Raw genomic sequence first — 14,306 nt, forward strand, 5'->3', positions numbered from 1 at the left:
AGGGTTCGACAGGCCTTGATCAGCGTACGGATGTACCCTCAGTGGTTGCGGACATATCTGTCAGAGATCGTCCCATCCACAAACAGACGAGTGAGCCCAATCATTCCTCGTCTGTGGAAGAAGTTTCTAGGAAGAAACGTTGGACCAAGGTCTCACGACCTCTCAAGCGTAAGGTCCCTTCCGAGCGAGTCCAACGGCCCAGGTGTAGCCATTGGGTCAGTTCGGACTCGCCGCAGTCTTCCGAAGACTGCACACCTCCCAAGAGAGGTAGAGTGGTTCCGCAGCAGGCAACTACTCCGTCTGTTGCCGCACCAACCACGGTAGACCCTAAGTGGTCCATGCTGCAGACTATGCAGTCTCAGCTTGCTTCCTTCATGCAGGAGTATCGTGCTGAGAAGGTTGACACGGCACCTGTTAACCTACAACCAACCACGGTTGTGCGCTCAGCAGATACTGCGGCTGCCTGCTCCCACACTCCACCTGTGAGAGCTCCACCACCGATGCGCAGTCGACCCTGCCAGACGCATGTTCATGCTGCACCCTCCGTTGACATGCGTGAGCTACCGCATCAGCAGTGGGAAGGTGCTGTCAAGCTGCCGTGTTTTGACGCAATGCGGCATGCTCCGCAACCCACGGCAGTCCCTCCCACGCACCAGCACTCCGCTTTTGTTGTTGCCAGCTCGCAGACTGACCAGCAGCGGCATGATGTTGGATCCGGTGCAGCTACGCATGCACCCGTGCTGCCGGATTCAGCCGTTCTACTTGCTGCTCCACCTTTGCCACTTCCTCCTCAGCATTCGGATGATGGAGTATCTGATGACGACGAAGCTGCGCATTTGGACGATCCGCACTCCGACTTAGAAGAACCCAAGTCTACGCCTCCCTCCTTAGACTTTAGGAAAGTCCTTGCCCTGTTCAGGGACTTGTATCCGGAACAGTTTGTGTCTGCAACCCCGCGCTCACCTCCCTCCGAGTTCGCTTTAGGCATGCAGTCAGCAGCTCCTGCCTTCACGAAACTCGTACTTGCACGCTCATCCAAGAGAGCTTTGAGGGTAATGGGAGAGTGGTTGCAGTCCAAGAAGCAACTGGGAAAGAATGCTTTCATCTTTCCGCCTACCAAGCTTGCTTCCAAATCTAGCGTCTGGTATGCCATGGGAGAGGAACCCGGCTTGGGAGTTCCTGCCTCTGCCCAGGGCGACTTCTCAAGTCTGGTTGACTCTCCCCGCAGGCTGGCTATGAGACGCTCCAAGATTTGCTGGTCCTTCTCTGACATGGACCATCTGTTGAAGGGAGTTTTTTGTGCTTTTGAGATCTTCAACTTCCTCGACTGGTGTTTGGGGGCGTTAAGCAGAAAGACCTCCCCTTCGGATAAGGACTCTGCCATGCTTATCATGTCTAGCATGGACAAAGCCATTCGGGATGGGTCTGGTGAACTTGCGGCTTCGTACGTGTCTGGAGTGCTTAAGAAGAGAGATCATCTTTGCTCCTTCTTGTCTGCGGGGATCACACCATGCCAGAAGTCGGAGTTGATGTTTGCTCCGCTTTCCAAGTGTCTCTTTCCGGAAGAGCTGATCAAGGGGATTGCTGCCTCGTTGATCCAGAAGGATACCCACGACCTGGTGGCTTCTTCCGCACGTAAAGTCTCTTTACCTTCCGTGCCTAGACCTAGGATGGACACACCAGCATCTAGGTTCATCCCGCCCTTTCGTGGCAGAACCTCCAGCAGAGGAGGTACCCGTGCCGACAGTCATCGTGGCAAAAAGAAGAAGGGTTCCAAGTCCTCTAAAGGCAGAATCTGACTGCCTTCCTCTCCAGACAGCAGTGGGAGCCAGGTTCAAGAACTACTGGCAGGCTTGGGAGAGCAGAGGTGCAGACGCTCAGTCTGTGAAGTTGCTAAGAGAGGGGTACAGGATTCCGTTCTGGAGCAATCCCCCTCTAGCAACTACTCCCATCAACCTCTCTCCCAACTACAAGGAGGAGGACAAGAGGCTAGCTTTGCAGCAAGAGGTGTCTCTCTTGCTACAAAAGGGAGCGGTAGTCATAGTCCGGGACCATCAATCCCCGGGCTTCTACAACCGTTTCTTCCTGGTAGCGAAGAAGACAGGAGGCTGGAGACCGGTGCTGGACGTCAGTGCTCTCAATGCTTTTGTCACCAAGCAGACGTTCACAATGGAGACGACGAAGTCGGTGCTAGCATCGGTCAGGAAGGAAGACTGGATGGTCTCGTTGGACCTAAAAGACACGTACTTTCATGTCCCCGTCCATCCAGACTCCCAACCTTTCCTAAGGTTCGTCTTTGGAAAGGTCGTGTACCAGTTCCAAGCCCTGTGCTTTGGCCTAAGCATGGCACCTCTTGTTTTTACGAAACTGATGAGGAATATTGCCAAATTCCTTCACTTGGCAGACATCAGAGCCTCCCTCTATTTGGACGACTGGCTTTTAAGAGCTCCGTCAAGTCGTCGCTGTCTGGAGAATCTCAGATGGACTATGGATCTGACCAAGGAATTGGGTCTCCTGGTCAATATAGAGAAGTCCCAACTCGTCCCATCCCAAACCATTTTCTATCTAGGTATGGAGATTCAGAGTCGAGCTTTTCGGGCTTTTCCGTCGGCCCCCAGAATCAGTCAAGCCCAAGAATGCATCCAGAGCATGCTGAGAAGGAACCGATGTTCAGTCAGGCAGTGGATGAGTCTAACAGGGACACTTACATCGCTGGCCCAGTTCATCGAGTTAGGGAGACTCCACCTCCGCCCCCTTCAGTATCATCTAGCTGCTCACTGGAGAAAGGACATGACGCTAGAAGCGGTCTCAGTTCCTATATCCGAAGAGATGAGGTCTGCACTGACGTGGTGGAAGAACAGCATTCTTCTCAAGGAAGGTCTACCATTGGCTGTTCAGACCCCCGACCACCTTCTCTTCTCGGACGCATCGGACACGGGCTGGGGTGCGACACTGGACGGACGGGAATGCTCGGGCGCGTGGAATCAGGAGCAAAGAACACTTCACATCAACTGCAAGGAGCTATTGGCAGTTCATCTGGCCTTGAGAAACTACAATTCCCTCCTTCTAGGCAAGGTGGTGGAGGTGAACTCCGACAACACCACAGCCTTGGCGTACATCTCCAAGCAAGGAGGGACTCATTCGAGGAAGTTGTTCGAGATCGCAAGGGACCTCCTCACTTGGTCAAGAGATCGAAAGATTTCGCTGGTAACGAGGTTCATTCAAGGCGACATGAATGTCATGGCAGATCGCCTCAGCCGGAAGGGTCAGGTCATCCCCACAGAGTGGACCCTTCACAAGAATGTTTGCAGCAGACTATGGGCCCTGTGGGGTCAGCCCACCATAGATCTATTCGCTACCTCGATGACCAAGAGGCTCCCGATTTATTGTTCACCGATTCCGGACCCAGCAGCAGTTCACGTAGATGCCTTTCTTCTGGATTGGTCCCATCTAGACCTGTATGCGTTCCCTCCGTTCAAGATTGTCAACAAGGTACTGCAGAAGTTCGCCTCTCACGAAGGGACACGGTTGACGTTGGTTGCTCCCCTCTGGCCCGCGAGAGAATGGTTCACCGAGGTACTGCAATGGCTAGTGGACGTTCCCAGGACTCTTCCTCTAAGAGTGGACCTTCTGCGTCAGCCGCACGTAAAGAAGGTACACCCAAGCCTCCACGCTCTTCGTCTGACTGCCTTCAGACTATTGAAAGACTCTCAAGAGCTAGAGGCTTTTCGAGGGAGGCAGCCAGAGCGATTGCCAGAGCAAGGAGGACATCCACTCTCAAGGTCTACCAGTCAAAATGGGAAGTCTTCCGAAGCTGGTGCAAGGCGAATGCAGTTTCCTCAACCAGTACCTCTGTAACGCAGATAGCTGACTTCCTTTTACATCTAAGGAATGTAAGATCCCTATCAGCTCCTACGATCAAAGGTTACAGAAGCATGTTGGCAGCAGTCTTCTGCCACAGAGGCTTAGATCTTTCCACCAACAAAGATCTACAGGACCTTCTTAAGTCTTTTGAGACCTCAAAGGAGAGTCGGTTAGCCACACCAGGCTGGAACCTAGACGTGGTTTTAAGGTTCCTGATGTCAGCAAGGTTCGAACCGCTTCAATCAGCCTCTTTTAAGGATCTCACATTAAAGACTCTTTTCCTCGTTTGCTTAGCAACAGCTAAAAGAGTCAGTGAGATTCACGCCTTCAGCAGGAACATAGGTTTTACATCTGAAACGGCTACATGTTCCTTGCAGCTCGGTTTTTTAGCTAAAAACGAGCTTCCAACTCGTCCTTGGCCCAAGTCGTTCGAGATCCCAAGCCTGTCCAACTTGGTTGGTAACGAACAAGAGAGAGTACTTTGCCCAGTAAGAGCTCTTAAGTACTATTTAAGACGTACAAAGCCATTACGAGGACAATCAGAAGCCTTATGGTGTTCTATCAAGAAACCTGCTTTACCGATGTCTAAGAACGCAGTTTCTTATTACATCAGGCTTTTGATTAGAGAGGCCCATTCTCATCTGAAGGAAGAAGACCATGCTTTGCTGAAGGTAAGGACACATGAAGTTAGAGCTGTCGCTACTTCAGTGGCCTTCAAACAGAACCGTTCTCTGCAGAGTGTTATGGATGCAACCTATTGGAGAAGCAAGTCAGTGTTCGCATCATTTTACCTCAAAGATGTCCTGTCTCTTTACGAGAACTGCTACACCCTGGGACCATTCGTAGCAGCGAGTGCAGTAGTAGGTGAGGGCTCAACCACTACATTCCCATAATCCCATAACCTTTTTTAATCTTTCTCTTGAAATGCTTTTTATTGTTGTTTTTTGGGTTGTACGGAAGGCTAAGAAGCCTTCCGCATCCTGGTTGATTTGGCGGGTGGTCAAATTCTTTCTTGAGCAGCGCCTAGATTAGAGGTTGTGATGAGGTCCTTTAGTATGGGTTGCAGCCCTTCATACTTCAGCACCTAGGAGTCGCTCAGCATCCTAAAAGGATCGCTAGGCTCAGTAAGGAAGACGTACTTAAAAAAGGCAGAGTAATGGTTCAAGTCGACTTCCTTACCAGGTACTTATTTATTTTATGTTTGTTATTTTGAATAACTGCTAAATTGAAATACGGGATACTTAGCTTCTAATGTTAACATGTATGCTGGTCTCCACCCACCACCCTGGGTGTGAATCAGCTACATGATCATCGGGTAAGATTAATATTGAAAAATGTTATTTTCATTAGTAAAATAAATTTTTGAATATACTTACCCGATGATCATGAATTTAAGGACCCTCCCTTCCTCCCCATAGAGAACCAGTGGACCGAGGAGAAAATTGAGTTCTTGTTGACAAGAAGTACTTGAGTACCTGCTCACAGATGGCGCTGTTGTGTACACCCCCACCTGTATAGCGATCGCTGGCGTATCCCGACCGTAGATTTCTGTCGGGCAACAGAGTTGACAGCTACATGATCATCGGGTAAGTATATTCAAAAATTTATTTTACTAAGGAAAATAACATTTTTCAAATCAAGAGTTTTGACATTTTAGATCTGTAAAAGTAATTCCCCTCTGATGTTTTCAGTGATTCTGGAAGTGACTCAGAAGTCCTTCATCAAGTTTTGACTTTGAAAATCTCATGCAAATTTAAATAAGTTGAATATTTTAATATTATCAGCATTAATGTTGGGGTACGTGATCTAAGGTATTGGAAGGGAAGCATTGAGGAAATGGATTTCGAGAAATCATTAGAACTTTGAATTTATCAAATGTTTTTCAGTGATTGTTTGTTGATGAGTCCGTTTAAGAAATTTTGCAAGAATATTCATCTTATTTCAATAGATTTCTAAAGAATTATATTTCAAATTAAGATTATTTTTAGTCTCAAATTCTCCCGGCCAATCCTATGAGGACTTAGGAGCCTCTGTAACTAAAACGTCAAACAATTTATTTCATTTTGAGCATCAAATTTTGTTGTTATTAGAATTATTTATGAGTTAAACTGACTACTGACTCAACCTCCTAAGCTCTCAACCAGCTCTCCTATTTCCTGACTGGTCTGTCACTGTTGGTATTAGTAAGATGTGAAGGTAGTCATCTGTGAAGACCTTCTGTAAAATGATGGTATGTTGTTACACATTTACTCTTGAGGCAATGTCTTCTGGTTAGGGACCTTCTCTCAACAGTCTCTCATAGGTTGTGTTCTCTCAGTCATGTGACTCAGTCTATACAATGTAAGGATATTTAGTCAGTACCGAAACTTGAAGCATTGCAGTGTATTGCCTCTGGAGTAAATGGATATGATTCTGTCAGTGGTGTTTTAGAGTTGAGTTTAGTTTAGGGATTTAGCATTTGGTCTCAGAAAACTATTTTGTTTTGTATTTAAATGTACAGTTTAGGCAAACCACAGTTTTAAGCACAGTAAATGTGTGTGTGAGAGAGAGAGAGAGAGAGAGAGAGAGAGAGAGAGAGAGAGAGAGAGAGAGAGAGAGAGAGAGAGAGAGAGAGTTAGCGAGTGTGTATGTGTGTGTGTGTGCGCTTGTTGGAAAAAGACAGAATATTCTTTTGGGTGAGAAAAAACTTGGATATTGTTGAAGATGATTGAAGCAGCCTCTCTTGCTCGTCTCGTGGAGGTTCCACTGCGAGAAGGTTCAACTCATAACAAACCCTTAAACCTGAACCTTTGAGAATTGTGCTCAAGCTTTTCCTTGGTTAACTTACAGGCTCTCAATGTGACCCATTGCCAAGGTCTGTTGTGACAGTGTGCCTCATTTTCCTTCTATTTAGTTTTACTGGCCTCTTAGTCTTCTCTTTGTTGAAGATACAGTCATTTAATATTACTGCAAAACTTCTGTATACTTTTATAGAAGTACAGATACAGGAATTCCTGATGACTGTACATTCAAGTCCTCCACTTAAATCTAACAATTAGTCTCTTCTTGAAATATTACTTAATGATTCAATTAATCTTCTTTCATAACTATCGCTTAATGACTTCGTGTCCGTCTAACCACTTCAATTGGTTTTCCATTACTGTATTGTCTTTCTAATTTGGCTTGATCATGAACCAACTCTATCAAAAACATCTTGTTTGAAACTGTGGTTTGTTTAACTGTTCAATTCTGAGATGAGAAAAACTATTTTCAGAGAAACTTCACTTTTATCTTCACTTGATGGGAACTGATTTAGAAATAGTGGAACATAAACAGTTGAATGTTATCATCATGATTTGTTAGGTAACTTAGTTTTTTATATTTATTATTATTTAGGTTTGAAGATTCACCTTTCCTTAAGCTGTGAAGGATTCAAAGTTTGTGTTTTATCAAATCAGGGTTTAATTTGAATGATATTCTGTGCAGGATATTTCTAGGGTTCTAGAGAATTGATATTTGGATATCAGTAAAAGGTTAATGATATAATATACAGTACAGAGTGTTCCTTAATGGAAAATAAGAAGAGGTAGAAAATGATGATGCTGTTTTAGATACAGACTTGATAAGTCAAACTACGATTGAATGAAAACAAATGAGTCACTTGTAAATGGTTATCTTGGTTAGATTATGTTGTTCTAGACATTTTAGTTCCTTTTAAAGCGTAAAGTAGTTTACATTATTTCTTATTCTTAAGTCTTCAAAAGTTAGAATATTGGTCTCTTTGGGTTCTTGATAACTGCATCAGCTTGTTCGATGGTAACAGTCTCATACTCTGGACAGTCTTTTAAGCATTACTTATATTATGATCCCTTTTTCAAAAGGTTATTACTGAAAAAAATTGGTCATATTTTCCCAGTTAGAGATGGACTGTTGTAAGGTTAACATTGCTGTCTGTCTCCAGTATATTATTTGGCAGATTATCGGTCAAAAGGATTCAAGAAAATAGTTGTGTGTTGAGTCTATCAGTTTTAGTATAAAGTGAATTAAGAAATAGGTCATTTATTATGGCGTTGTCTCCAATAATTTTAGCTTAAGTTGGGTTGCTCTGTCTGTTTCCAGTATCTTATTTGGGAAGTTATTGGTCTAAATGATGCTAGAAAATAGGCAGAGGGATTCCCTTGACCCTATAGAGCAGAAATGGGGCTCTTATGGTTATCCAGGCAAAGAATATTAACTTGCAGGTTTTCTCATTTACAGTTTTATCAAGATCCTTTTTGTTTCCAGCAGATTTTTATGGTCAAAGAAATGATGCTTTAGTTAATATTATTTTTCAATATTAAACTTACCCGATAATCATGATTGCTGTCAACTCCGTTGCCCGACAGAATTCTACGGGAGGGATACGCCAGCTATCACTATACTAGAAGGGGGTGTACTCACAAGCGCCACCTGTGGCCAGGTACTACAGTACTTGTTGTTGACGCCACCTCACTTTTTCCTCTGTCGTGCTTCCGGCAAGACGTTCTTGGATACGCTTATGATTTTGGAGTATTGTTCACGGTTTGGTGAAGTATTTCTCTAAATTTGCAGCTATTCGCTATACTGGAAACTTCTATATTAGCTTAGTTAGCTTTTGGAATTATTTTGATTATTTTTGGTGACGAAGAGAGTATGAACTCTTTTTCACCTTTAAATGGCCGACCCTTCCCTTAGACGGAAGTGTTGGTGTCTAAGAGAGTATAGACTCTCTTTCTTGATTTTGCTTAACAAAAGTTATAGTTTATTTTATATCTCTCCGCCTCTTATAGGCCTCTTCGATTAACTTCCTTTTATTATAAACTTATTAAAATTAATTTTTATATTTGTTTATATTCGACCTTCCTAATAGTAGGCGGTCTTTTCTTGGTACCGAAGTTAATTAACTTGAGCCCGTCATTTCGGTTTTACCTGTTAACATATTATGCTATTTTAATGTCTTTGAAAGAATTTCTTTGATAGTCTCGTACTGTTTTCAAAGTTGAACTAACGTTTTGTTTTGTCTCTGCAGTTGTTGACGTTCAGAACGTTCAACTTGCGCTCTATCGTTACGATAGAGAAAGAATTTTCACGGTTTCACGTTGCAGTAAGAGTAACCGTGTCTAGCGTTTTGTTCATTCTTTCTTAACTTAATGGTTTTAATCCTAATAAAGGAACTTTTCATTTTGGGAAATATTTCAGTTTTTTCCTTTAACAATAATATGTTTTAACGATATATATGATTGGGCTCTTCTCTCAGGTTCTAAGTCAAGAGAGAGAGAGAGAGAGAGAGAGATAGAGACGGAGGGAGTAAGAGGAGGATAAACGTTTCATTCAAGCGAGTAACGTTGTTATAGTTTTTCAATATTAAACTTACCCGATAATCATGTAGCTGTCAACTCCGTTGCCCGACAGAATTCTATGGAGGGATACGTCAGCTATCACAATACTAGAAGGGGGTGTATTTACCAGCGCCACCTGTGGCCAGGTACTCAAGTACTTCTTGTTGACACCTCCTCAATTATTCCTCTGTCGTGCTTCCGGCAAGACGTTCTGGGATACGCTTATGTTCTTGGAGTATTTTCACGACTTTGGTGAAGTATTTCTCTTTGATTTCGGCTGTCGCTTTACTGGAAACTTCTATATTAGCTTAGTTAGCTTTTGGAATTAATTTGATTAATTATGGTGACGAGAGAGTTTGAACTCTCGTTCACCTTTCAATGGCCGACCCTTCCCTTAGACGGAAGTGTTGGTGTCTAAGAGAGTATAGACTCTCTTTCTTAATTTTGCTTAACGAAAGTTATAGATTTATTTTGTATCTCTCCGCCTCTTATAGGCCTCTTCGATTAACTTCCTTTTATTATAAACTCATTAAATTAATTTTTATATTTGTTTATATTCGACCTTCCTAATAGTAGGCGGTCTTTTACCGAAGTTAATAAACTTTGAGCCCGTCATTTCGGTTTTACCTGTTAACATATTATGCTATTTCCGCCACAGAGTTTGAAAGATTTTCTTTGACAGTCTCGTACTGTTTTCAAAGTTGAACTAACGTTTTGTTTTGTCTCTGCAGTCGTTGACGTTCAGAACGTTCAACTTGCACTCTATCGTTACGATAGAGAAAGAATGTTCACGGTTTCACGTTGCAGTAAGAGTAACCGTGTCTAGCGTTTTGTTCATTCTTTCTTTACTTAATGGTTTTGATCCTAATAAAGGAACTTTTCAGTTTTTTCCTTTAACAATAATATGTTTTAACGATATATATGTTTGGGCTCTTCTCTCAGGTTCTAAGTCAGAGAGAGAGAGAGAGAGAGAGATAGAGACGGAGGGAGAAAGAGGATAAACGTTTCATTCAAGCCTGCCAGGCGTACGAGTAACGTCGTTATCGTTTTTGCTCTTCTCCCTAGTCTCTTTAGGGGAAGAAACTAAACGTTTCTAGAGTGATCTAGTGTTTAGTCTCTTTCCAACCACTGAATTATCTTTCATTAGATTTTTCTGTTACATTGTAATTCTGTTTTCGCAATTACTAACTTTGAGTAAGGATAGAATTGCGTATTTCAGGTACAAACCACTTAAAGTTTCGAGTTCAGTGAAATAAGTGCAAACAGAAATCAAAGTGATAAGTGATTAGTGCGTGAGGGTACTTTTGTGCGCGCCAGTCGTCCTCCCAGTCCGGGACCTCTTGCAAGCTCCCAAGCCCAGGGGAGAAGCAATGTCGAAGGGCATAAGGGTTCAGCAGGCCTTGATCGGCGCACAGAAGTATTCTCGGTGGTTGTGGGCGTGTCTTACCGAGACCGTCACTCCCACCCGCAGACGATTGAGCCCTTATTTTGCTCGTCTGCAGAAGAGATTAGGGGAGAAAATAAAGGCAGAGTAACGCTGGTCTCAGGTCTCAAGACCTCTTAAACGTTAAGTCCAGACCTATGCCAGACGTACGAAGTTAAAGTTCACAACCCGAATGCAGTCATTGGGTTAGCTCTGACTCTCCTCAGTCATCAGTTGATTACACTCCGCCTAAGAGGAGTAAGGTTCTGCCACAACAGATCTCTGCTGTTAAGGCTTTACCTCAGCAGAACTTAGTGTCTGCCGACCCCAAGTTAACTCTACTGCAGTCCATACAGTCACAACTTTCGGTCTTGATGCGTGAGTGTCGGGCTGAGAGTGTTGCGCCTCCGCCTACACTCCCCCCCCCGCCTATGATCGCTCCGCCTGATCACAGTACCACCTGCCAGGCGTACGATGTTGTGAACTCTACTACAGTCCATGCAAGCACAGCTTTCGGACTTGATGCGTGAGTGTCGGGCTGAGAGTGTTGCTCCTCCGCCTCCGCCTTCACTCCCTCCACCTACACTCGCTCCGCCGGATCGCAGTACCATCTGCCAGGCGTACGATGTTGTGGACTCTACTACAGTCCATGCAAGCACAGCTTTCGGACTTGATGCGTGAGTGTCGGGCTGAGAGTGTTGCTCCTCCGCCTCCGCCTACACTCCCTCCACCTACATTCGCTCCGCCTGATCGCAGTACCACCTGCCAGCAGTTCCACCTGCCAGGCGTACGATGTTGAGCCACGTGCTGAGTTTGCTGTTCCCTGTGGTGTTCAGCCTCCGCCTTCCTTAAGGCAACCTTTACATTGGGATCAGGAGGATTATACCTCTCTTCCTCCGCCTCCACTTGCTGCTCCACCAGTGATGCAACACTCGGTTGAGGTACAACAACCTCTCCCGTCCATGAGTCAGTCTCCTCAGCTCTCGCTGCAGCGAGCTCAACCCTCCACAAGGCAAGCACCACAACACCTTAGCCTTACGCCTCAGGAGCCTCAGCTTGCGAGACATTTACCTTGTTCTGCGCAGCCTCTTCCTCATCGCGCTCCGCTCACACCACAGGAACTGGAACTTGCTACTCCGCTTCCGCCAACCGCTCAGCAAGCGCACCCTTGGGTTCAACCACTCATGCTAGGAGTCAGCCTCCTCCACCCATGCGCCTTCCTTCTGCTTGTCTTTTATTCAGCCTTTGCAGACTGAGCCTCAGGTGTTCCCTCATCGGAGTCTTGAAGAGGAAACCACAACTATTGTTGTTCCAGCTCGTTCTGACTCTGCTGTTCAGCATACCTCACCTCCATTTTCATACCATGGTTTAAACCCCATGCAAGCATGCATAAAGCACTCTAGCACTGGTCATGGAATTTCTGAGAAATGTTAAACGCCATGCACACGCTCTGCTTTCCTTACAGCAGGCTCTGCTTACAGCAGGCTCTGCTTACTACATGCTCAGCATACAGCATGCTCTGCATTCAGCATGCTCTGCATACAACATGCTCTGCATACAGCATGCTCTGCATTCAGCATGCTCTGCATACAACATGCTCTACATACAGCATGCTCTGCATACAGCATACTCTGCATACATCATGCTCTGCATACCTTACCGCATGCTTCTCAACACATCTTGGGTTGTTGCCAACTCACTAGACTGTCAAGCAGTTTCATAACGTTGCCTTCTAGTCTGCTGCTTTTGCACCAGTGAACCCTCACTCAGAGAACTTAGCTTTTCTAGGATAAGGTCCCTGTAGATTAGAAAGTTCTTTTCTCCCTCCTTCTGATATTCCCTTGAGGACTCTGTCATTTGGAGGGAGCCTTTAGCTGCATAACCTCTTATGGACTTTTATTTAAGCATAACATGCTTACAGGGAAGGTAATGGTTCCACTTCAGCCGCTAATCCCGTCTGTTACCACACCTGCTCCCATAGACCTTGAGCTGTGTTGCATGACATGCAGTCCAAGCTTAGTCCTTGTTAGAGGATTTTTTGTTTACGGAGTCAATGTGTCACGGGGAAGACGTTCAACAACCAACAGAAGGGACTTGTTGTGACGCAGTGCGGCAACCTCAGCAACCCGTTAAGGAGTTGTCTGTACGACCCAGACAGTCTAGACAGATTCGGGTTGTCACTGTACTTCCTCGCTTGCCCATGATTGACAGTTTACAGACTGTGCAGCAGTATCATGATCTTGTGTCCGGCTCCGTCAGACGACTGGCTTTTAAGAGCTCCCACAAGTCGTCGCTGTCTGGAGATTTTCAAATGGACTATGGATCTGACCAAGGAACTGGGCCTCCTGGTCAATTTTGAGGAGTCTCAGCTCGTTCCATCCCAGACCATTGTCTCCTTGGGTATGGATCTTCAGAGTCGAGCTTTTCGGACTTGTCCGTCGGCCCCAAGGATCTTTCAAGCCCTAGAATGCATCCAGAGCATGCTGAGAAGGAACCGATGCTTAATCAGGCAGTGGATGAGTCTAACAGGGACATTTTCATCGCTGGCCCTGTTCATCGAGTTAGGGAGACTCCACCTCCGCCCCCTTCAGTATCATCTAGCTGCTCACTGGATAAAGGACATGACGCTAGAGACGGGCTCAGTTCCTGTTTCCGAAGAGATGAGGTCTACTCTAACGTGGTGGAAGAACAGCATTCTTCTCAAGGAAGGTCTACCATTGGCTGTTCAGACCCCCGACCACCGTCTCTTCTCGGACGCATCGGACACGGGCTGGGGTGCGACACTGGACGGACAGGAATGCTCGGGAACATGGAATCAGGAGCAAAGGACACTTCACATCTATTGCAAGGAGTTGTTGGCAGTTCATCTGGCCTTGATAAACTTCAAGTCCCTCCAGCTTAACAAGGTGGTGGAGGTGAACTCCGACTACACCACAGCCTTGGCTTACATCTCCAAGCAGGGAGGGACTCATTCGAGGAAGTTGTTCGAGATCGCAAGGGACCTCCTCATTTGGTCAAAAGATCGAAAGCTCACGCTGGTAACGAGGCTCATTCAGGGCGATATGAATGTCATGGCAGATCGCCTCAGCCGGAAGGGTCAGGTCTTCCCCACAGAGTGGACCCTTCACAAGAATGTTTGCAGCAGACTTTGGGCCCTGTGGGGTCAGCCAACCATAGATCTATTCGCTACCTCGATGACCAAGAGGCTCCTCTTGTATTGTTCTCCGATTCCAGACCCAGCAGCAGTTCGCGTGGATGCCTTTCTGCTGGATTGGTCCCATCTCGACCTGTATGCATTCCCGCCGTTCAAGATTGTCAACAGGGTACTTCAGAAGTTCGCCTCTCACAAAGGGACACGGCTACGTTGGTTGCTCCCCTCTGGCCCGCGAGAGAATGGTTCACCGAGGTACTGCAATGACTGGTCGACGTTCCCAGGACTCTTCCTCCTAGAGTGGACCTTCTGCGTCAACCTCACGTAAAGAAGGTTCACCCAAACCTCCACGCTCTTCGTCTGACTGCCTTCAGACTATCGAAAGACTCTCAAGAGCTAGAGGCTTTTCGAAGGAGGCAGCCAGAGCGATTGCCAGAGCAAGGACGACATCCACTCTCAGAGTCTATCAGTCTTAATGGGAAGTCTTCCGAAGCTGGTGCAAGGCCAATGCAGTTTCCTCAACCAGTACCAC

The 14,306-nt window shown here is 45.7% G+C and overlaps 1 long non-coding RNA gene across 1 annotated transcript in view; it reads left to right on the plus strand.

Moving 5' to 3' along the window:
* LOC137618696 (uncharacterized) overlaps positions 1-14,306 on the plus strand; it is a 408,492-nt gene that overhangs the window by 220,360 nt on the left and 173,826 nt on the right. The window lies entirely within an intron of this gene.

The sequence above is a fragment of the Palaemon carinicauda genome, chromosome 25 (assembly GCF_036898095.1).
Source record: "Palaemon carinicauda isolate YSFRI2023 chromosome 25, ASM3689809v2, whole genome shotgun sequence".
NCBI classification, from domain to species: Eukaryota; Metazoa; Arthropoda; class Malacostraca; order Decapoda; family Palaemonidae; genus Palaemon; species Palaemon carinicauda.